This window comes from Apium graveolens, chromosome 11 (genome assembly GCF_009905375.1).
Source record: "Apium graveolens cultivar Ventura chromosome 11, ASM990537v1, whole genome shotgun sequence".
NCBI classification, from domain to species: domain Eukaryota; kingdom Viridiplantae; phylum Streptophyta; class Magnoliopsida; order Apiales; family Apiaceae; genus Apium; species Apium graveolens.
The window spans coordinates 197,854,151-197,878,940 of NC_133657.1; the positions used below are offsets into that span (position 1 = coordinate 197,854,151).

At 31.1% G+C, this 24,790-nt stretch overlaps 1 long non-coding RNA gene across 4 annotated transcripts; it reads right to left on the reverse strand.

The window, feature by feature from the left end:
- Positions 1 to 243: 243 nt before the first annotated feature.
- LOC141698508 (uncharacterized) lies at positions 244 to 12,113 on the reverse strand. Of its 4 annotated transcripts, XR_012565141.1 has the most exons (10): positions 11,999 to 12,113; positions 11,751 to 11,906; positions 9,993 to 10,713; positions 6,427 to 6,521; positions 6,222 to 6,296; positions 5,755 to 5,807; positions 2,764 to 2,810; positions 2,618 to 2,668; positions 1,732 to 1,836; positions 244 to 740 (listed from the first exon to the last, which is right to left on the reverse strand). It is a non-coding gene; the product is annotated as an uncharacterized LOC141698508 (long non-coding RNA). The 4 variants fall into 4 exon arrangements; XR_012565139.1 differs by having other exon boundaries at positions 6,222 to 6,521; XR_012565140.1 differs by having other exon boundaries at positions 6,427 to 10,713.
- Between the last annotated feature and the right edge of the window lie 12,677 nt (positions 12,114 to 24,790).

The following is a 24,790-nucleotide window of genomic DNA, read 5'->3' on the forward strand; positions in this document are numbered from 1 at the left end:
ACCTCAAAATTAGGCGAACATGTCCAAATTCGGGACAAACTAAATTTTCAGGTTAGATTTTTATTTACATAGTTGAAAAGTATGAAAAGATGAATTTACAATTAAATTATTTTTTCTTTCTTCACTATTATTGTGTGTGTGGCGCATATTTGTCATTTCATGTTTACTCCTGAAGCAATAATATTTCCCAAGAAAGAAATTATCTCTAAATCCAACATTTTAAATTTATGTTACAAATTCATATAAAGTAAAGAACCAGAGAATATGTAATATATACTGTATATCCCACATTTACATGTCAAATGCACTGTACTCTTGAGAACAATAAAACTCTTCTTTCATCTTTATAACTATACTGACTTCTAACTAGGTCCTCTGCAGTCTGCACTGAATTTTTTCTCTTTGAAGGTTTTTCTGTTAATAAAAAGCTTCCACTCTTTCAGCAATCAAACATGCCAGCAGCAAAAGATGGTTTCACGCAGGTTCTGATCTTGGAAGAATTATCTGATCACACCAGACCCCGATAGAGTTGTTTAGGATTAATACTCATCGCGGAGGGTGCTGTAAGAGGCAGATCAGCTGCAAGCATGCGGGAAAGCAGGCTCCTGTTAGCTGAAGTTTGAGTCAGTCCACTTGTGTCAGTCGTGACATTTTTAGGTGGATTCTGCATGAACAAGATTTCCGCAGATAGTTTCATCCATCCTTGCAGATAACTTTCTTTTCTTTGTTGTTTCATGAGCCTGAACACAGAAGTGCAGATGTAGAAAAGACACATAAGAAGTAAGAACCCTGTGTTGAACTAAAGTATTGCAATAGAATAGAATGAAGACAAAGTTCTAATAACCTTCTCAACAGAAAAAAAAAACAAAAAGAGGAAAATGAGCTGAGTTTGTAGATCCTTTACAAAGCACATTAGCAATGAAGGTCTTTTAATCAGCTTGAGCATTCTACAGAGTTGAGCTTATGTTGCAGGATTTACTACTTATCAAGGAAATAAACTATCCATGGACCTGAATATCGTTAAGCTTTGACACATCCACACATTTTCTAATTTTTCTGAATATTTTGGAACAAGAAGACTATGACCAGATCTTAAGTAGAATGAATCTAGAAAAGGGTGTGCAAAACTGAGGTATCAGACACTTTTTGAATTGACTACTGAAGTCATACTCTTGGATAAAATTAACTCCCACAATTGTTTTGCTAGTCCAATTGCTAAGTTTATGTAGTCTGATGCTACAAAACAATTGGCAACACTGCTAACAACTACTGGGTGTGTTTGGTATTGCTGTTGCAGACAACAATAGCTTTTCGCTGAAAAACAGTTAAGAAACTGTTTGGTAAATTTTAAAAGGTGCTTTTCGGAAAAGTGCTTTTGGCCTAAAAGCTGTTGTTAGAGAAAGCAAGACTTTTCAGCTGTTGCGGGAAGCAGATCCTGATTTCACCATCAAACCTTACCAAAATCATCATTATTTTTATTTTTTGCATCAAAACATATACGTATCAAAAAAATTACCAAACAATCATCTAATTTTTACGACACCACTTTTTTTCAGCAGCACTTTTTCTAACAGCACAACAATTTTTAACAGCAATCCCAAACATAACTTGTATATGTTGAGAATCAACAACATATATATCCTAATTTTTAAACTTTTTGCTAATACGCATGTTAAGACTCTAGGACCTAGAGAGCAAAACAAAATTATACTATAAGAAAAATCTGCATACCTTTTCTTCTTCACTGCTAAGTACCATTTTGCGTTCCTTTGCTCGACAAATAGCTTCCCGTATTTCATGGTTATCCATGGCACCTTTGGGCCACAATTCAGCCAGCTGAAAAACATAGGCATAACTTTTAGTACATATCTTGGATGAAGAAGATTCCAACATTTAAAATAGAAGCAAGCAAATCAGTTGACTCGTATTTCATTATATGCAAAGCTCATAAGAAAATAATGGGAAAAAAATTCAACACTTAAACCAAAATTAACACGAGGCCACTGCAACACCAATTTGAACAATCATTCGATAGGCGGGAACCTGATTTTGTATTGTCTTATCATTAGCATTTGTTTAACCAGATAAAGTTGAAGCAGGGATGATTTCTTGACATCCTTTAGCGTAAAGTCCAGATGAGGCTGCTGGCTTTAAACAACAGTAAAAATGATCATTTTTGACATGTACATTGAGTGGATAGCTACATACTGCACATTGACATTATCTTTCTTTTTGAAGGGTTTTATGGTAAAATAATTTGGCCGTCTAAAAGGAAGATCAATTAAAAGTCTTGGACCACGGATGGAGATGATAAAATCATAAATTTGACCCAAAAAATATTTACACCTAGACATATATTCCAAGTTTAATGTGACATACAATTCATCGGATACAGGGCAATGTATAATTATTCTAATGGTTCTAAGGCGTTTAAAATTGGCAGATAAGAGAGTTGCCTTTATATATTTTGCAATGAATTCTTGCTTCTTAATTCTTGTCCTGCATATCACTATATTTAACAGTTCAGTTGTGAATCAGAATGCAAAGAAAACAGTGCTTAAATCAAAACAAGAAAGAGAACAGAAAACTAAATTTATAGATGGATAGTATATTTTACCTTTAAAAATAATTTTTTGACAGTAGAAGAGGCTATATCTTCATCAAGCCCCTGCCACCATTGTATTTTTATTATCAGTATCATGGCAAAAATGCGATTAATTTCTTGTGCTTACAAGTATAACTTGATACTGCCAAAACGTGTACCTGAGTGCCATGATATATGTGCCTTCGGCAACCTCAGCTGGAAATACCTGCAAGTCATTAGTCAAGCAACATATATGCATCAAACTACTTCTTAAAAGTAATAGTAACAGCAAGACCAATTATAGAAGTCCTGATGAACAAAACATTGATTATCTGATAACTAGAATACAGTTGCAAAAGATTCATCATCGCATATTAAGAGGGTGTTTGGTTGATGGTTAATGTGCCCAGTTAACGGGAATCGGAACCTTAAACCCAATTGAGAGTGTTTGGATCACCAAGGAATGGGAACTCCATTTCCTTTTTGTGGGTAAATCAAACCCATCATACCCCTTGAGTTTCCATTTCATTCCCATTCACATTCCCATTAATCCCCTTTCTCATACCCTTCATTTTCATTCCCGAATATCATTCCCCTAGTGCATCCAAATGCCTCCTAAGATAATTCTAACAAGAGTCTTTTCTAGATTAAATTAAGTCAATTTACAACCTACATTAACGTTTAAAGAGGGAGCCTGCAGTCTAATCATCCTGACAAAATCCATTTTTATCTGTTTAAAGTTATTGCATTTATATGGTCAACTAAGTAAACAATGGTCACAAATATTGTCGAGAACATTATTGGGTCTTTTTCCGCTCAAGAATGGCTTTTCTGCGATGTATTGAATGGTTAAAAAAGGATAAGAAAAGAAGGTGCTAAAGAAAAACTAATTTAACGGGTCTAATTACTAAATACCAATTTTAACTGGCCTAATTTTTTTTAAAACTTATTCTAATTACAACACCTCTACCTATTTTATTGTCTTTCAACACATCTCTAGGGCCTAACTTATTTTAAAAACTTATTTTAACATCCCCTTACGATATAAGCTAGTACATCTATAAAGCATAGACATAAGCATCCCTAGGGCCTAATTTGCATTATGGACATCCATTATAAAACAGTAAAGACGCGATTAGCTAGCGAATAGTGAAGTGAGCTGAAATTGGGGACAAACAAAGTGAATGACGGGAAGTACAAGAAGAGCGAAATCACAGCAGAAATTGAGAGAGAGACGTGTTTATCTCTCGATATACAATATATATATAGACATATAAAAATAGGCTAGCGCAAGAGAGAGCCCTCTTAAAAAGGGAACGAGAGAGCGTTTTTTTAAAAATTAATTTTAAAACGGAAAAAATGTGTAATTTTTTTTTCATAGTGCTTTTATAAAATTAATTACAAACAACAATTGGCTTGAAAATTTTAAAAAAATCATGAAAAAAAGTTTAGAATCTACTTTTGAATCTCATGAATTTTAAGAATCTGTTTTTGATCTCATAATGCTGATTCAAATCTTGATTTTAAAAATTATTTAATAACTATTATAATTTTAATGAATATTTTAAATATTATAATGTTAAAATAAGCTAAAAAATATTTCGAATCTCATTTTAAATCTAAGGTTCCCTCGTTTGTGTGCTCGCTACAATTTCAACTTTCTTTAGTTGTTTTTTCCTACGAGAACTTTCATCAGTTGAATGCTCGCTACAGGTGTTGTTATTATTAACTCAATGGCTACATGGCCTTTTTTTTGTTTGTATATATACAAAATCTTGTTATAGGTCCGGTATAACCACTATCGAAACATATATATATTAAGAAGTTAAAGAGAACGAATACTATTGTAACCAATACTAATTATGTAACACCTAAGAAACCTTTTACTATCACACAAACTCACATGTATATCTATGAAGAACTAGTAACTATTTTGTTTTCAATATTAGATATAATGTTTATATCATGGAAAAACATTTATAAATAACTAATACTTGTTTTCCCGCGCTAGCGAGGCAGTATTTTTCACTATTATTTCATATAATATTTATATATATTCATAATTTATAGGTAACAAAATTGTAAGACCTTGGAAAAGTGGGAATTTTAGTTGTTAGTTGTATTTGTGAATGAAAATTATCATCCTTATATAAATTTATGAGATGGTAAATAAAATTTTACATACGGTAAATAAATATAATTTAGTTAAAGTGAAGTACATTTATCATTAATTTTAATCATGTATGTGTATATGTGTTCGTATTAAAATATTAAATCATAATAGACTTACATTTTTTCACTTGTGTCATATTGAATCCCAACTATATAATAATCATGTAGCAGTAAGGCTGAGGTCGTCAACCAAAGTACATGAACAAATTGTTTTTTTAGCTTGAATAATGAAGATTTTGAAGCAATTTCATAGAGCGATGAGGTGTGGTGATTTAGATATTAATCTTAAATTCAATTTTTGTAATAATATATATGTGATTTAAGAGTAATATCTAAACCACCAAACCTCATCACTTTAATCTATTCAAAATCTTCATTATTCAAGCTAAAAAAAACAATTTCTTCATGTACTTTGGTTGACGACCTAAGCCTTACTGCTACATGATTATTAAATTGTTTAGGTTCAATTTTACAAAAGTGGAAAAATGTAAGCCCATAATAATTTTATTATTTTAATACAAACACATATACACGCATATACTTGATTAAAATTAATGATAAGTAAAGTTCACTTTAACTCAATTATATATATTTACCCTTCTAATATATGTAAAAGTTTCTTTATCATCTCATAAAATTATACACGAATAATAATTTTATTCACAAATATAACTATCAACTAAAATTCTCATTTTTTTCAAGGTCTTACAATTTTGTTTTTATATATATATATATATATAGCAGCTAGTTGTTCAATTTGTTTTCTATAAATTGTTATCTTTTCATGCTAATTTTTATATTCTTTCAATTAAACAACATTCATGGAATGATTTATAAATATTAACCTACAATTTTAAAATCCTTACAAATTTATATATTATTTGAATAAATCAATTTTAAAAAATTAAGAATAAATCATTTTTACATATATAAAAGATAACTACATAGACATAAACAATATATATAAGTTTTGGGTAACTTTAACTAATATAAATTACCTCTAAATGTACGAGTGAAAGTTGAGCTTCTGGAGCACCTTCTTCATTGTTTACTGCATAAAAAATATCAAAAATGTATTAACTAAATAATAATATCTGAATTCTTTAGAAAAAAAAATTATGAATCAAGTTAAAGATCCTGAAAACATGATACGTGATTTTTTTATTGAAATCGACACAATAAATATTTGAAACATAACTGAATTATATATGAATACTTAGAATAGATCTTGATAAATTTATAATTTAGTCAAACTCATACTGATCTTGAAATATGAAACCAAATGAGTCTTCATATATAATTAGATTTCGGTTTTGATTTAATTTAGCACAACAATCAAATCAAAACAAATACAAAAATGAGGTTCGGTTCAATTTAATTCAATAAGAAAGGAACATGTACCGACCGATTTTGTTGAATACGTAATATAAATGTGAATAAAAAAATATCTAGTAATTAAATGTACCTCTTAAATATTTAATGTGGTCGTCTCTCTGTCTGTCTGAGCCGAGCCAATAACTGGACACCTTCCTCTAAAACTCTGTTTCGTTCGCCAGAAGTGTGTATGCAAAACGAGGGGTGGTCCTCGTCAAAAATTTTGGTGTAGAAGCAAGTGTCTATTAATGATATAACTTGAATACAAAGAATATGAATACAAATTCCGTAGGTACCTGATGCGGAGGTGCGGGGGTGGAGAGAGTAATTTTTATTTTGGCGAGATAAGATTTATCACTTGATAAGACCCGGAGAGAAAGCAATTTTTTCTCTAACAAAAAAAGATTTATCACTTGAGTTTTTGATGAGGCACAACTCTTAGCTATTGTAGAAATCTGTATATATATAAGAGTGTATCCGTATTGAATACCCAAAAAACCTTTTAGATAGAACCTTCTAGAATTGGGCCTTAATATATATGGGTCATATTAAATGGGCCTTCATGTACATCAGGTCCTTATTTGGACGTTCAGAGCAAACATGTTCATAATTTTCATATCCTTTTTTGCACGTGATTTTGGCGATGCTAGATTTTACAATATATGTATGCATATCTAAACTATATTACTAAAATCAAAATATTAAAGATTTGGGGTGTATGGTACCTATTTTTGGTACTTGGGCCTCTATATTCTTAAACATATACAATTTTGGTCGGTCCTATCGCTATATTTATTTTGAAACTTATTTTAGTAGAACGGTTTATTTTTAAATACTTCTTAGTTCATCTCTACGACCGACCTAATTCTATTGGGCTCGTCTATGGATCTATCTATTTCAAAACTACCTACGGTCCTATTTGTTTTATAACCTAATTTAGTGGGTCTCTTTATTTTAAGAATCATGTCAACTGTTTGATATAAATACGTATTTATGACATATTTATCCATACTATATTATTACAACTGAAACATTAAAAGTTTGGTCCGTACACTATCTATTTTTTAATACTCAATTTTGGTACTCGGGGCTTATTTCTGCCTATACATTTGTTCTACTTATTATATAAATCTATATTTATACACTTGGGCCTCTATATTCTTAAAGCTTAAACATTAAAAGTTTTGGTCGGTACTGCCAAACCTTGGGGGTACTCTACGGGTCTATTTATTTAAGGCTTATTTTAATAAACCTTTTGAAATACTACTTAGTTTATATTTCCAAACTAATATATTGCCGGGCAAGATAAGGTTTTACTTGAGTTTTTGTGGAAGGCACGACTCCTATTGTAGAAATCCATATATAAATGTATTCGTATTTAATACCCAAAAACCCTTTTAAAAAGAAACTTTTAGAATTAGGCCTTAATAGGTATGGGACATTATTAAATGGGCCTTCATGTACATCGTGTCCTAAATTGGACATTTAGAGCAAATTTGGTTTATATTATTCGGATCCTTTTTCGCAAGTGCTTTTGGTGATGCTAGTGTCTCCCGTATATGTACGCAAATCTATACTACATTATTAAAATCGAAATATTTAGAGGTTTGGGATGTATGCTATCCATTTTTTGTACTCTTGAGCCTAACTATTATACATGTTTATACACTTGGGCCTCCATATTCTTAAAATTAAAACATAAAATGATTGGTCGAAAATACTACTTAATTCATCTCTACGACCCAATTATATTGGGCTTGTCAACGGGTCTATTTGCAACTAACTACGGGCCTATTTGTTTTATAACCTATTTTAGTGGGCCTATTTATTTTAAGAATGCATCCGGTTGTTTTACTTAAACACATCTTTATGACTTATTTATCCATGTTATATTACTAAAACCGAAACATTAAAAAGTTTGGTCGGTACAGTACCTATTTTTTTATACTCAATTTTGGTACTTAGGCTTATTTATATCTATACACTTGGTCTACTTGTCGTACAAATATATATTTATACACTTGGGTCTTCATACTCTTAAGTGAAACATTATTTTTGATAGGTCCATCTGTCAATGTCAAACATTGGGCTGCTTTACGGGTATGCTTATTTAAAACATATTTTAATATACCTATTTATTTTAAAATACTACTTAGTTTATCTTTACGACCTAATATATTGTCTGGCGTAATACTGTTTATCATTTAAGGGGTCGTTTGGTTCAGGCTTTTCAGGTATCAGGTATGGATTTTGGTCATTCCAAACCCATACCTGATATTTGGTTCTGAAATTCAATCCTCCAACCCCATATCTCAAACCCCCAAGGTATGGGTTTTTAATACCCTAGTGGGGAGGTGGGTATGAAATGGGGAGGTGGGTATGAAACATGGGTATGAGGAATCAAATATATTTTTCATTTTGTATATAATTATATGTAAATATTCAATACTAAATTAAAACAATATAAATTCAAATTTTATTAATTTTTTAAATTAATAAAAAATAATAAATTAATAATATTTTAATTAAATATATTCATTCCACCACTCAACCAAACACGTGATATAAAGAATGATACCTCAACCCTATACCACCTTAACCCAATTCTTCATTTCAACCCCATACCACTTCACAAACCAAACAGACCCCTAAGTTTTTCTGGAGTCACGACTCCAAGCTATTGTAGAAATCCATATATATAAGAGTGTTTCCTTATTGAATACCCAAAGAACCTTCTAGAATTGGGCCATTAAATATATGGTTATATTAAAATAGTTTGTGCTTTGCATGAGATATAAGCTAGTATCATGGGACATAAGCTAGTATGTTATTAAAATCGAAACTTCCAATTTTCAACCAGTTGCAAAATTGACCAGTCAACCATTTTATTTCCTGATTTAGGTCCATATCTGTCATGTGCACTGATGCTGTTCTCTGCCATTTTGTAGGTAATATTATTGTCCACATAAAATCATTACAGTAACATATCTTAGAAATAATAACTATTTGTCTCAGAAAAACAAGTACATTAAATCTTGAAGCAAAAATTTATCAAATCATAACAGAGAGCAACTATAACGACAGAAGTCAGACTGATAAAAAGCTAAGATAAGTTAAACTGTAGTTACCTTAACCTAATATTACTGCTGGTCTAACTAGCATAATATGAATTTAGACTTTAGAAAACAATTGTATTATATTAAACCTAATATAACTGCTGGTCAAACTAGCCTATCACTCTCTGAAGTGGTCAATAAACCTCGCCTTTCTGAGAAAAAAATTACTTGCCCCATCAATAATCAACTATACCTTGATTTTTCACGCTCTTTGTTGACAAGGGACTCTATACCAATGGTTCTGGTACTATTAAAGTAGTATTTTCAATGCAGATACTTCATAGGTTTTAAGTACTGTAATTGTTCTTTTCAAACATAAAAAAAGAATCACATTAATTAATACATCAGTAAGGCTCGATCACAAGCACAGCTACTAGAAAATACAAATACTGGTCGAAGAATGCCCATCGTTCAGTACAAGTGAGTATAATACTGACGAAACATTCGATATATAGAAAAGAATCTGCAGTTCAGATCATCTAGAGCTTATGTAACTGTAAGACTGCTCTATTTAAGTGGCATATTATTAAGAGATAGACAATACACTTGACAAAATATTAGTGTTGAAGATCCATGGTCTTACGAAAAAAGGTAGTTGCAGCTTAAGGGAAAGAAATGTATATATATACACCAATTTATTTTGAGAAGTTCTCGTTGGAGCGCGACCCTTTATACATATAATTAGTAACTTCCCGCTATTAACTAATTTCTGTATGTACTTGCATAGTTGTAAATATAATACTCACCGGTGCATGCTCTAAGGAAGATTAAGATCAGGCAGCTCATTTCTTCCTTTGTTACTCTTTCGTTTACTGTTGGCAAAACCTTCTTGCTCAATGCTTTTGCTCATTGCAGTCCTGCAATGTAGTTCATGCTGTGTGGAATTTTTCCCCTTAAATTTCTGGTGTGCAACACTTGTAAAAGAATTGTTGTTTCCAGGAATTAATTTACTGCTTGTGTCAGAGACTCAGAATGCTTCTTTACGATAACTCCTCCAGAAGAATGTAGCGGAGTCTGGAAATCCCCCTTGCAACCATCATTCCATATGTTGTTATGCATTTATATTTCCATTAATAGATAGTACTGCAGTTTCTGCAGAGTCTATATAAGCTGCTTTTCCTTAAATGTCTGATGTGCAGCACTTCTGCACTTGTAAAGGAAATGTTGCTTCCAGAAATTAATTTACTGCTCGCGATGGAGGGCTTCTTTAAGATCACTCCACCAGAAGAATTTGGCGGACTCTGGAAATCCCCCTCGCAGTGATCTTTTTGTATGTTGAACTCCTAAGCCTTCGAATTTCGATTAATAGATCCAGTTTCTGCTGCGGTCTTTATATGTTGCTTTCCCTTCTTTTTAGGTCTGGTGTTCACCTGAATATCATCTTCCACACCGACAAAGTCCATTAGTTTTTTTTTATTTCTTATTGTTTGAACATCTGTTGATTTAGAATTTTCAGTTCTACCAGTCCTGTAAAAGAGAGAAATAAATTTTACATTTTAAATAAATAGCTTCAACGAAATGATTATGTTACCATGTGAAATGTAGAAAGAAACTGAACATCATCAATGCATCAGAACAACAATTCTGTAGAGAAATAGAAATTCACATTTCAATGAAGGGGCTAATGACGGGAAAGATGTGATAGGATTCACTATCCTACGAGGTGCATTTTTTTAAAATGCAATGTTAAGTGCTCCAATACCATAGTTAGGTGACAAAAATTAGAATCTAAAAAGATAACATCTGAATGATTAGGAGAGGGGGCACCTAGACCACTACAAATCAGGCCATTTACGACGGAACTAATTAACTAATCAGGCCACTACAGTAAAACTGTGCCTTCTGTATATAAATTCTAAACCACTTCATCAAGGTAATGGAACTACTTAACTAAAGATGGGAGTAGTAGATACTAAATAATGTGCAGACAGTAACTACATATAGTGTAGAGCACTCAACTACGATAGTAATCTTTATCCCTTCTTGTTTTTGTTCCTCTCATATTACCATTATTGTGTTCTTGTACAGTTTACATAATACATATTTACTTCTTTAACAAGCTACTATGATAAATTGATAATAATTGTTATGTAGAGCACTGATAAAAGATTGACCTGAGCCAGGCTAATTTATCTATATACGTACTCCCTCTGTTTTTCTATTTTTTAATATACGACGTTTAACTTTGTGGCACACATATTTAGTAGGTTTGACTACGAAGTTCAAATTATTCTTTTGTGAATAAAAGTTTAGATCTAGTATTTTTATTAAAAAAAAGATTTTCTTAAATATAATGATTCTAGCTATGTGGTCAACAAGTCTGTGTGTCGAAAAGTAAAACGTCATGTATTAAAAAAACAGGGGGAGTATCAACTTGGAGGTTTAACAATTTCAAACACAAATGCAAGTAAAAACACTATAACACCACATAAACAAAAATCAAATTCATATATATATCAAAATTCAATCAAATTTAAACTTATTAGCATTTGAAAAACTCGCACCGCCTTGTATTCATCCGAAGAATCATTCGACACCGCTTTGCCAGCGTCTTGCATTAATTTCTTCAATGAAACGACATTAATTTGCCAGCACCGACATTTTCGTTTCTAGCGTCCATAACGAAGCAAATAACACAGACTAGCTAGCCAATGGTGACACTGAAAAATTGGGGGAAACAAACAGAGCGAACGATGCGGAGTATTAGAAGAGCGCAACTGTAATGTAAAGTGAGAGAGAGAGAGAGATGTACCGCAAATTTCAAACTCTGGTAAAAAATTGATTTCGTTCTCAGGAAACTGGTGCGTGGTGCAGTGGCGTGAAGCCAGTCCGTTGGGTTCGGTCCTAATTTTTCTGAAATTCAGTTTATTCGGTGCAGACCGAATAAATTGAAATAAAATTTGGTTCGGTCCGATTCTTTTAAAAATTATTTCGGCCTGAAACGAATAGACCGAATACACCAAATTATAAATGTTATAATTTTATATTATATACATTTTACATATATCTTGAAAATTATAATCATAATTTTTAATTTTTAATTGTATTTCTACATTCTTAGTACTCTATATATTACCATACTTTCATTATATTTTAGATTTTATAATTATTGGTTGCAAATTTCAATACAATTTTATTTTTGAAAAATATTCGATTTGTTCGGTCCAAAGCCGAACCAAACAAAATTATTCGGTTCGGTTTGGTCCGGTCCGGTCCATATTACAATTTCGGTCCGGTCCGTTTCAAGAAAAAATGGTAATTCGGTTTTTCAGTCTATTCGGTTTGGTCCGATTTTGGACCGAACCGACCGAATGCTCAGCCCTAGGTGTGTCGGTTCTGGTTGGGAGGAACATAAAATCATAAATCAACTCGTTCAGAATCAAAATTCCACCCATTCAATTTGTTTTTAATAATTTTTAAGGGCAAAAGACAAATTTAGCCTATTTTTATATAAAATTAACAAAAATGACCAATTTTTGAAAAGTTGGTCAACTTTAGCCGATAGTATTCACTTGATATGAGATACCCAACTGTTAGTGCAGTATCCTATATATGAAATACCCAACCACCAGGGTAGTATCTTATAGAAATTGGAATACCCAACTGACAGTGGAGTATTCAATCGGCTAAAATTGACCACTTTTTTCAGAAGGCTATTTTGGTTAAATTAAAAAAAATGGTTATTTTGTCATTTTTATCATTTTTTAATACAACTAAATTCAAGCTCGTAAAACTCGGAAATCCGATCGACCCCATTACGTCTTCAAAATCCGAGTAATCGGCCGATTTTCTGAGTACTCGTTTTCAACATCTAAGTACTTGACTGGGTACTCATTTAAATTCGAATCGATTCATCACCGATTTTCCAGTATTCAGCCAAGTACTTGTCCGAGTTGATTGGTTTTTGTCACATTGACTAAATTTGAGTTTAAATTCCATTGGGTTGGATCGATTAGTTTCATCGGGTTGGATCGGTTAGAATTTAGGTCGGCTTGCGTTCGTTAGAATATGGAAAAAATATTTTTGAAATTTCGCATTTCAAATATTTGAAGTTAAAGTAAACTGTTAGAATTTGTCTATGTCATAGCTCAAGATCTGCTATGGAGTCATGAACTGTTAAGAGGCGTTAGGATGTGAATTCAATCAGGATCTGTCTGACAGTCAGGATTTGTCAAGCGTCAGGATCCGATGCAATCAGGATATGCATCAGGATGTTATGGCAATCAGGATATGATTGGATAAATCAAAATCTGCTGATTTGTAGGATCGTGGTTGTTGATTTAGATATGTATGGAAACTAGATAAATTATATTGTAACATATCTTGTAATTGATAGGGATTGATTGTGTAGCTGTGTGATATATAAACACAGAATTGGTTATCACTTTGTGGTGTGCTTAACTCGAGTAGTAGCTCTTAAGAATATTGTTCTTGAGAGAGTTTTGTAATAGTTTATTAAAGATCAATATAAACTGTTATTTGATTCATCCGTTCTCTATTGTTATTAATTTACTTCTGTGATAAATCGATTTATTGGTTAATTGTATCTAACCCCCCTTAAACAATTAATCTTACTGGGTAACAAGTGGTATCAGAGCGGTCAAATTAACTGTTAATTTGAAAAGATCAAATTTGTCTGGAAGTAAGTATGAAAGCATGAAAATTCTTATCCTGAAGAAAACCGGTTACTCTACATGGAGAGTAAAGGCGTTGATGTTCTTAGAATCCATTAATGATGCATATATTGATATAATCTACAATGGACCTCCTTACCCTCAAAAGGCTGCGTCTATGACACCAACAGTTCCTGAGCACTACATCAGGAAAGGGAAATCAGAATGGTCAGGTCCTGAGAAGGCTGTTATGTTTAAGGATGCAAAAGTTAAGAATATTCTGGACAACGGTTTGGACAATTTGATGTCCAACAAGGTGATTGTCCGCAAGAAAGCCAAAGCTATATGGGATGCTTTGGAAACTCATTTTCAAGGAACCATCGCAATTAACAAGAACAGAAGGGTTGTTCTTGTGCAAGAGTATGAACAATTTGATGCTAAACCTGATGAGAGCATAACTGACATCTATGACAGATTTCTTACACTGTTGAATGATTTGTCATTGGTTGGAAAAAAGTATGATAAGAAGGATTTAAAAACCAAATTTATGAGAGCTCTTCCTAAAATACACATGCAACTATAATCAGACATCAATATGATCTTGATTTACTGCCACTTGATGAAGTCTATGGGATGCTGAAAACCCATAATCTTGAGATTCAACAAAGGAGGAGCAGGAAATGACAGAAAATGAAGGTTGTTGCTCTAAATGTTAAAGCCCACAAAGGCAAGAAAAGAGTTAGAGAGAGCTCAAGGAGGAGGCAGATACTTGAGGAGTCGGATCCTGACACTGAGTCATCATATCCTGACACAGATACTGATGAAGATTCTGATCTTGAACTAAATGATCCTCAAGTTGTTCAGATGGTTGTCATGTTAATGAAAGACTTTATAAGGATGAGGTTTGGAAGGCCACAGAGAAAATGTGGTTTTAACAAGAAGTACTCTAGTGATGGCAAGGGCAAGTTCAAGAAAAATGATAGCCAGTATTCTAAGGGAAGGAAGTTTGACAAGCCAAATTGACTTGTTACAACTGGAATGAAAGAGGACACTTGGCTATTGAATGTCCTAATTCAACTGGAAAGACATTGTTCACTTCAAGCTCAAATAAGGACTGGATGGACTCATCAGGATCAGAAAATGATGATGAATGTTATGCCTTGATGGCTACTAATGGAGAAGATGTGTCTTCAACTGATAAGATACAAATGACTGTTTTCCCTATAGATACTGATAGCCTGTCTAATTTGAAAATATTCTTATATTCTCTACATGCTAGTTTTAAGAGCAAGTCAATTGAAAATGACAGTTTAATTGATGAGAATAAACAACTCAAAAAGAGAAATGATCATTTAGAAGCTGAGCTTGTATGTATGCATGAAACTGAAAAAGCATGTAAAAAGGCCACATACAATGAAGCTCATATGCATATTAAATATGTCATGCTAGAAGAAGTACTTGAAAAGGAAAAAGAAGTATTTAAAACCGGGATGACTTCAGGAAAAAAGGTTCACAACTTCATAAATGACAAAAACTGGAAAGAATGTTTGGGATAAAATAAATATACTGATAAAAACATTGATAAGTCTATAACCAACACTACATATGTTAAATTTGTCAATACTGATGTAAATGGGGTCAAATCAGTATATGAAGTAGGATTTACCTCTAAAGTTCTTTATAAGAATAAAGTTGAGCTTAGAGTCAAGGAAAAGAAGGACAAAAATATAGGTCTTCTCTCTAAAAATTAACTTGATAAGAAAATTTGTGAAGTGACTGTTAGGACTCACAAATCTAGTGCTAAAAGAGGTAGAAATGGAAAATAGTGAATAAACAAGGCAAGTAATTATAAGTACAATACAGATGCTCCTAGAAAAGCTTGTTTTAATTGTGGTAATACTAATCATATTACTATTGATTGCAAAAAATTTAAAAAGAGAGCCACTAAAATTCCTGAGTCTGATATTAGTGGTAGATCAGTATTTTACAAACTACAGAACCCTTGTTTTCACTGTGGTAGCATTTGGCATTCTATTTACACATGTAAAGATTATCATAGCTTGTATCACAACAATTATGATCATTTACCAAAATTCAATAAAATTGCTATTGAAAATAGAACTGCTAAGTTGAATGTGCATACATCTTATAGAGTTAAAATTGACAGGACAAATCCTGATGGAGCAATTCCCGATGGGTCAAATCATAATGGGTTGATTCCTGAAAGGAAGTCTTCTGCTGCAAAAATACATAAGATGTCAAAAAGGACCCAACAAGTGTGAATTCTTAAAAATACTAATTGATTTCCATATTTCTGATTACAAGAAAACAAGAAGAATGTGATAGTACTGGACAATGGTTGTTCTGCACACATGACTGAAAATAAATCAATGTTGTCAGAATATGAGGAGAAGGTTGGCCCAATGGTTTCCTGTGGTGATGGCAATGTAGGAAAAACACTGGGATATGGCAATATAATCCTTGGAAATGTCATCATCTCAAATGCAGCTCTGGTAGAAGGACTGAAGCACAATCTGTTGAGCATCAGTCAAATTACTGACAGAGGATACTATGTTGTGTTTTATGATACTCATTGTGAAGTAGTTCATAAAGTCATAAAGAAAGTTATTTTCAACGGATACAAGCATGAAAACATCTATGAAACCAAACTTCATGCAAATACTGATAAATCTGAAACCTGTTTGATAAGCAAAACATTAGTAGATGAAAGTTGGAACTGGCACAAAAAGCTTTCTCACCTCAACTTTAATAATCTTATTGAATTGATGAGAATAGATTTAGTGAGAGGTCTACCAAACATGTTTTACTCCCCTGATGGTTTGTGTGATGCATGTCAACAAGCCAAGCAAAGAAGAACCTCATTTAAAAATAAGTCAGAATCATCCATCAAAAAGCCATATCAATTGCTACATTTGTATCTATTTGGCCCTATGAATGTCATGTCAATCAACAAGAAAAGGTACACTCTAGTTGTTGTTGATGAATATACTAGATTTATATGGGTATTTTTCTTGCACAGTAAGGATGAAACAACAAATGTTCTTTTGGATCATTTGAGACTCATTGAAAATGGCACAGAGTACAAAGTGCAAATTCTGAGAAATGACAATGAACTGAGTTAAAAAATAGCAAGATGGATGAGTTATGCAGATATACAAGGGAATTTCTCAACAATATTCAGCTCCTGGCACACCTCAAAAAAATGTTGTAGAAAGGAAGAATAGAACACCGATTGAAACTAGAAGGACTATGTTTGTGGAAGCTAATCTACCAACATATTTTCGGGTTGAAACTGTCAATACTGTATGTTATACTGAGAACCTGACTCTGATCAACAGACATGGACTAACTCCTTACCAAATGATCAAGGAAAAGTAGCCAAGCTTAAAGCGTCTTCACAGCTTTGGATGCAAATATTTTGTTCTTAGGACACATCCTGAAATGCTTGGAAAATTTGATAGAAAAGCTGATGAGAGTATTTTTGTTGGATATCCTTCATCAAAAGCCTATACATTTTTCAATCTGAGAACTAGAATAATTGTTGAATCAATTCATGTCTCTTTTGATGATAAGAAGATTAATGGTATTGAAGAAGACACTCATGAAGAACTTGTATTTGCCAACAAAATGCTCAAGTCAGGAAAAGATCTAAATCCCGATGACTTGTCAAATTCTGATGATGAGTAATGATTCAAATAATAACATGTGGTCCCCATTTCAGGGACCAGTTTAATATTTAGTCCATTGAAAACTTCATAAAAGAACTTTATGTTATATCGAGAATATCATTCTAAAACCATGTGTATTTAAAATTAAAGTCATAATATATTTCATTATCTATGTTTATGAGAAATACACTATCACAGGTGACTTATAGTGCTTTCCACCTACAAAAGTTGAGACTAAAGATTGCGGTATGATGTTGAAAAAATAGATGGATCTTTAATGGGCCCGCAAATATATTTTTTCTTTTAATATACAAAATATTATGTATTTTACAACTATACTTTAGAACTTTACCTTTTAAAACTTTTTTTCCTTTTTGTTAAAAGATCTATAAATGTACAGAAATACAAAACGGGTACGAAATACGAATGTGATTTTACCCTTCAATACACGAAATGCAAAAGTACACGATATGAAAGTAAGTATACGAAAGGATATGAATTGTCAACTCAAATTGAAGTAGACATCAACAACATTCTTATAGGCTTTACAAATATGGCATTTTATTGCGGGATAGGAGAATCAATCCCTTCACTTTTCACTAGGGAAGGAAAGTAGTAACCAATGGGCCAAAGATCTAGAACTAGGTTATCATTTTTTATATGATCAAAATTGTTTCGTGAAGAATCTAAATATTCTTTGCAAACATTTGACAAATTATTAACTGGAAATATTTTGAGTATTTTATGAACAGTAATAACAACAACTATTTATTTTAATATAATATTTAAATTATATAAAATAATATCTTCTAACATTTTTTCTTCAAAAGAATCAAATCATGTTAACTGTAAAAAGTATAAACTACTTCCACCTCCAAAAATATGTACACAATACAATAATTTCAAGAACAAAAAATTTCAATATTATATTCATAAAATTTGCCTTTACAAAAGCACACAATTTTTGTATACACGTGTAGATATAGTTTGTCATTCCTTCATCATATGGATGCATGCACTTGTAATTTGAGGGGGTTGAGAGTAAAAAACTCAATATTATTATTTTATAGACGTGTATCAATTGTCATGACACACTTCTTTTTTTATAGGTTTGTTCATCAACTCGACAACTGGCAAAAACGTTGGGGGTACCTCGGCTAATGATTTAGGGTGTACAATATGTGCAGTGTCTTCAGGTATTGCACTTCTGGAATGTTCGGGAGCATTTTCTTCATTGTTTACTGCATGATGAAATGTAAAAAAAAATGCATGAAGTCAGATATATGAATTATGAAATAAGAATTCGTACAAATTAAGTTCAAGATCTTGAAAATATATGATATATGCATAATGTCAAGAAAACTTGCATTAATTGAGGATGAATTTATAAATATGTGTACTTTAGAATGAAAAGTCGCGTCAATCTAAATATTTGCAATATAACTTCACTTTTTAAAAAGTTTTAAATCAGATCTTGATAAATGAATTAAAAAATCTGATATAACTTGGGTTTACTCCAAATCAAAACAATCATAATTAAACAAGTCTTGATATAGAATCAAGTTTGGATTTAGATTTAACTAGCATAAAAATCAAATCATAAAAAATTCAAAATTAGGGATTTGATCAAATTTAATAGAATTTTAATGAAATATGCAAACAACAATTTTGTTGGATATGTAACTTATGTGCAAATCAAGTATCTGTAAATTACATATAACTTTTAGAATTTAACGCGACTGTCAGTTTAGATATGTCTTTTTTTGAATACCTTCTTTCAATATCATCCATTTGTCGAAAGTGTGTCTGCAACCCAATAACAGATGGTCCTGGATGAAAATTATAGTGTGAAATTAAGTGTTTATTCGACAAAAATATGTGTATATACATATGTATATATATATATGTGTGTGTATATATATATATATAACTCGAATGCAAAATCTATAGTTGAAGTAAATACCAGAAATGAGAAAAGGATTTTTGAATGAGTCGGTTTTTATCATACGCCGATCCATGACTATTATAGCGTAGAAATATATATTTATAAGAGTGTATTCAGATCGATTTGATTATCGAAAGAAACTTCTAGAATTGGGCCTCAATTATTTTTAGACCATATTAAATGGGCTTTTCTATTTTTGGTACTTATTTAGAATTATTTTTTGGGCTTATGACCGATTAGGTTTATACATGATATTTTTTGGGTTTATAGCAATTAAGAATGAGTAAAATAATATTATGAATCTATACTATACTATCTTATAACAAATGAAATATTAAAAATTTAGTTGGTAGGGTCCTTATTAATTTACATAATTATCCTTATTTAATGACTTTATTATTTAACTTGATTATTCTTACTTAATTAGTATATAAAATAATTATCATTTTTAAGTAAAATATGTTACTTTTTTTTATCCTACTGCATTAAATGTTTAATTGGTCCGATGGTCAATTATATTTTTAATTGATATTGAAGTTAACTTTTTCCCAAAAATTATCCATTTTAAGCAAAAATGTGTTTCCTTTTTTTATTTTCCTCCTATTAACTTTAAAAATTTAATTGGTCGGTTAATCAATTCTAATTTTAAATGATATTGAAGTAAACTTATTTACTATAAATTATCCCAATTTATACTATAAATCATATCAGATCCAGATTATTCTAATTGTTATTAAAGTTAACTTGCTCTCCCAATTTAAATTCTAATTAATTTTGAGGTCTATATTATTTTTATTGATATTGAAGTAAACTTATTTACTAATTTAATTTTTGTTTAAATAAAAATTTTAAAACATTTTTTACAATAATAACTTATTAAATTATTATTTAATTAAACTTGATAACATGCTGTCAACTAGCTTTTTATCTTGAATTTGATCTTTATTTTTGAATAAAATTTCAAAATATTAAAATAATACAGTCTTTTTTTCAAAAAATTTAAAGACTATGGTACATTTACAAAAAAATAGATATTATAATATCCATCGTTGAGAAAATATAGATATCTTCGTATCAACAGTCAAAAGATAATTTCTTACTCGATATAAAGACCTCAATATAAAATAAAATATTATACACTTTTTTCCGTGCTAAGATAAAATTATATTATTGATCCGAACTAAAATAAAAAATTCAAACAAACTTAATATAACTAATTGAATTTGATTAGTATAATATCCAATGAGCAAAGACAAAAAAAATGACCAAAATACAAACTAAAATCAATCATGAAATATATATTTGAAAACTAAAAATAAAAATCAGTGCATTTGCAGGAAGAGCAAGCCAAATGCATGGCTATAAATCACATAACTTAACCCCAATATACAACTATACATGCAGGTTAAATGTATAAATGTGCATGTAGTCCTGTAGATAAGACCAAAAATGACAATTATTATTATTGTCGCATTATCAAATAATTAATATTAATAATAGAGTGTAAAGAGGTTAATTTTAAATTAAAGTATATGAGTTTGATAAAATGTTACTCAAATATGAAATTTATTGTTTATACTATCTTTGAAGTATAAAAATTATTTAAAATTAAAATTTATTTTTTGATGTCAAATAATAATAATTATAGTCATTTTATGTTTGGTATGGAATCTGCTTTCCAGTGAATAGTATACAGCCATAGGACGATAACATGACGCCTTTGAACTCTTGCAACTAGAGGTGGCCAATTGTGTGTGTTTGGACCGTACAACCGGGACCGGCTCGTTCTAAAACCGGTATTTATTCGGCCCGGTTCGGCACACTAAAAACCCGCACAATTCGTCAGACGTAATGAGCCGATTACGAGTCAGGAAACAGAAAATCGAGACCGAGCCCGCACGGCTCGCACGAACGCACATGGCCCACCCGCGATTCTAGTAGAGTAGTAGTTGGGAGGTGGCTAATTAAAGGACTCTATCTGCAGAGACTGTAATATATTATTTACTAAAGCTACTAAAGCTAACAAGTGGACTATACTATATTATCAATAGTTGGGTGCAAAACACAGACCGGAAAAGGAGGGTGCAAAACAAGTGGCCCGGTAAACCGCACAAAACCCGCACGACTCGTTCGCGGTTTTTCGGCGGGCTGTCCTGAATTCAGTTTCGTCGATTCGAGCCCGGCCCGAGCCCGGTTCGCTTGCTGACAGGCCGATCCAGTGTTACGTTTTCGAGTGTCGAACCCGTGTGCAGCCCGGCCCGGCACGCACGGACCGCACATGTGGCCACCTCTACTTGCAACTCAAAAGATATGTTTCCCGTATTGTTATAGCCTAATCTTGTTTCCCAACTTTACTATACGAAGTTTATTTTTACATGTTGTACCCAATATTGTAAAAATTGTTAATCGAACATAATCGGTTGAGATATGGATTAACGATCAATTGATAAGTTGAGATTAATCGGAATAATTAATCCGAAGAAAAAATGACCAATTTTAGCTGATTAAATACTCTCATGTCACTTAGGTATCCCAATTTGTATAACCTACTACAGTGGTAATTGGGTATTTTAGATAGGATGAATACTCCACTGACAGTTGGATATCTCAGATAAGATAATACTCCACTGACAGTTAGGGTATTCCATCAGCTAAAGTTGATCAACTTTTCAAAAATCAGTCATTTTCGTTAATTTTAAATAAAAATATGCTAACCTCGTATTTCACCCTTAATCAGATATTTTTTAATACTTCATTTAATTTTAGAAATATGTAAAAATCTGTAATGATTTAATAAATAAAGTATATTCCCTAATGATTTAATTAAAATGTACAGTTCGGGAATGGACTAACGGGAGTTTCTCCTTTGAGTGAATTTGAGAATGAACCGTTTATAGTTGGTCAGATGGTTACAAAAGCAGCTGAGGCAAAGGTTCGTAAACATGATCAGACATGCAAAAACAATCAATATGTGTTCATGGCTTTTGCTTTTGACATATTTGAAATATTGGCATCTGATGATGTTGATTTTCTTAGGAGAGTGCAGAAGAAGATCATGAATAAAAAGTTTATGACTGCAGACTCGGCTAAATATGTTTTTCGTAGGATATGATTTGCGGTTCAGTGAGATATTATAATGCAGTTTGTTACTCGCTTACCTCGTACACTTGTATAAACTTTTTAATCCCATTAATTTATTTCATTAAAAAATTGTACAAAAAATAGCATTGTATATAGTTTATGTTAATTAAATATTTAGACTCTAAATGGATTATTTAGTGTATTACATTTTTTTGTAGACTTGATGATTCCGGTGATAACAAATATTTTGATTGTACATGATCTCTAAGTCAAATAAGTTGTTGTTTTTATTCATATTTGCGTAGTTCATATATATGAGTGTAATGTGATTTTGCATTTGATGTAGAAGATGTCTCAGCCTAATCATAAATTTTTCATGGTGAAGTGTCAGTATAATATTGTTAAATTATTTGCTAAGGTGTTTAGTTAACAAATATATGCATATCCATTACTATCTGTAAATGAGATATGTATTTTATAATATGTTAGTGTGTATGATAGGGTTGTTGTTATACTACATATTATAGTAGTAATATTTTAGTCATTGTCATTTTTTTGTGTATGATTCCAACCATTTTTCATATACATATTCAGTAATTATATATATTGGCTTGATGTACCAAACTGTTATAAATCAATAAAATATTCATAGATATTAGTACTTAAATTTCCAATGCTTTAAGTTATTATAAAAAAAAGAATACAATATTTTATATGATCAATATAATTACTTTTCATTTTTAACATAAAATAATCAAATCAAATCATAAATTTTAGTGTGTATAAATGTTCATTCATATATTATAATTTCAAATATGAAAATATAAATTATAATATCAAATTTGCTCTTTAAGAACTCGCTTGTATTAAAAAATTACATACATATAGTTTAAATTATAATATTACTGTATATTTTGTTTTAACAAAGTGAAAATAGGAAAAAAAAATGATCGAGTACAACGCCCATAATTTTACCCGATCGTGCGATAATCGGGTCAAGTTCACGACAAATCACAATAAATTAATCTTACAATTTTGATATATTATTTATTAACCTCGTCTTATAAAGGTCTCGAACACATTAATCCATTTGGATGTAAATTGATATAAACACCTTATTTCATTGATATAATTATCCCATCAATCCAATAAACAAACAATTTAAATCTGCTAATTGAAAAATGCACTTCAATTCGACCGAGATTTGATACATTTGTGAAAAAGAGTCAAATTTTGTGTTTTTTAAGATCGAGTAGATTCCGATTCTATGTTCGAGATAAGCCAAAATACACCGTCTAAATCAAAAATCGAATTAATTTTTGAATCATGTATACATTTAACACTACTTCGCTTATCCCATAATTGTTAAGTTATTTAAGAAATATATAATTAACTAAATCAATATGTATATATATATAATGAAAAACATGTTTAAAAATGTTATTTCAAGAATGGCAATAGAAACTGAAATTTAACTCTCTAGCAACACATATATTAAGCACTTAATTGAAAATATAAAAAATATAATAATATAGTTGTATTGTAGTGCGAGAATTTATAGATAGATCGGGGTTCGATTCTCGTCAACAACATTTTCTTATTACATTAGATTTATGGGCAAATCGGTCATTTCACTAGATTACTGAGTATAGTTGATGGACTTGATAAATATGGCCCAAAGCCATTAGTGTCAGCCTCATCTTCTTCGGCCGTTCTTCTCCCTAATAGGCGATTTTTATTACCCTGCTTTTACTCATTTGGTTTTTTTCCCAATTTTACTGTATTTGAAGTTTATTTTTTCTACATGTTTTAATAAATTAATAATTAATCGGCCCAATTTTTGGTTTAGTAGACCGTTCTTTATTGATTACTAGCCGATTTAAAATTAAAAACGATTTTTGACCCGATATTAGAATACTCTAGGAAAAATTGCCAAATATCCACATTTTGACATCGTAAATAACACTTAATATTACGTTTTAACAATAACACAACTCAAAAATACATTTTCATTAGTTTTTAATTGATATTCTATATTTTCATACATTTTCTTGGATTTTAAAAATATTTAATTTTTAAACTATTATTTTTAAATTCAAGCTTAAAATATTAAGATATCTATATATATGAATAAATACGAGCAATATACTCCTTAAACTTTTAAGCTTAAAAACACAATATTATCTAACATTTTGGTTAAAAACAATTTTTAATAA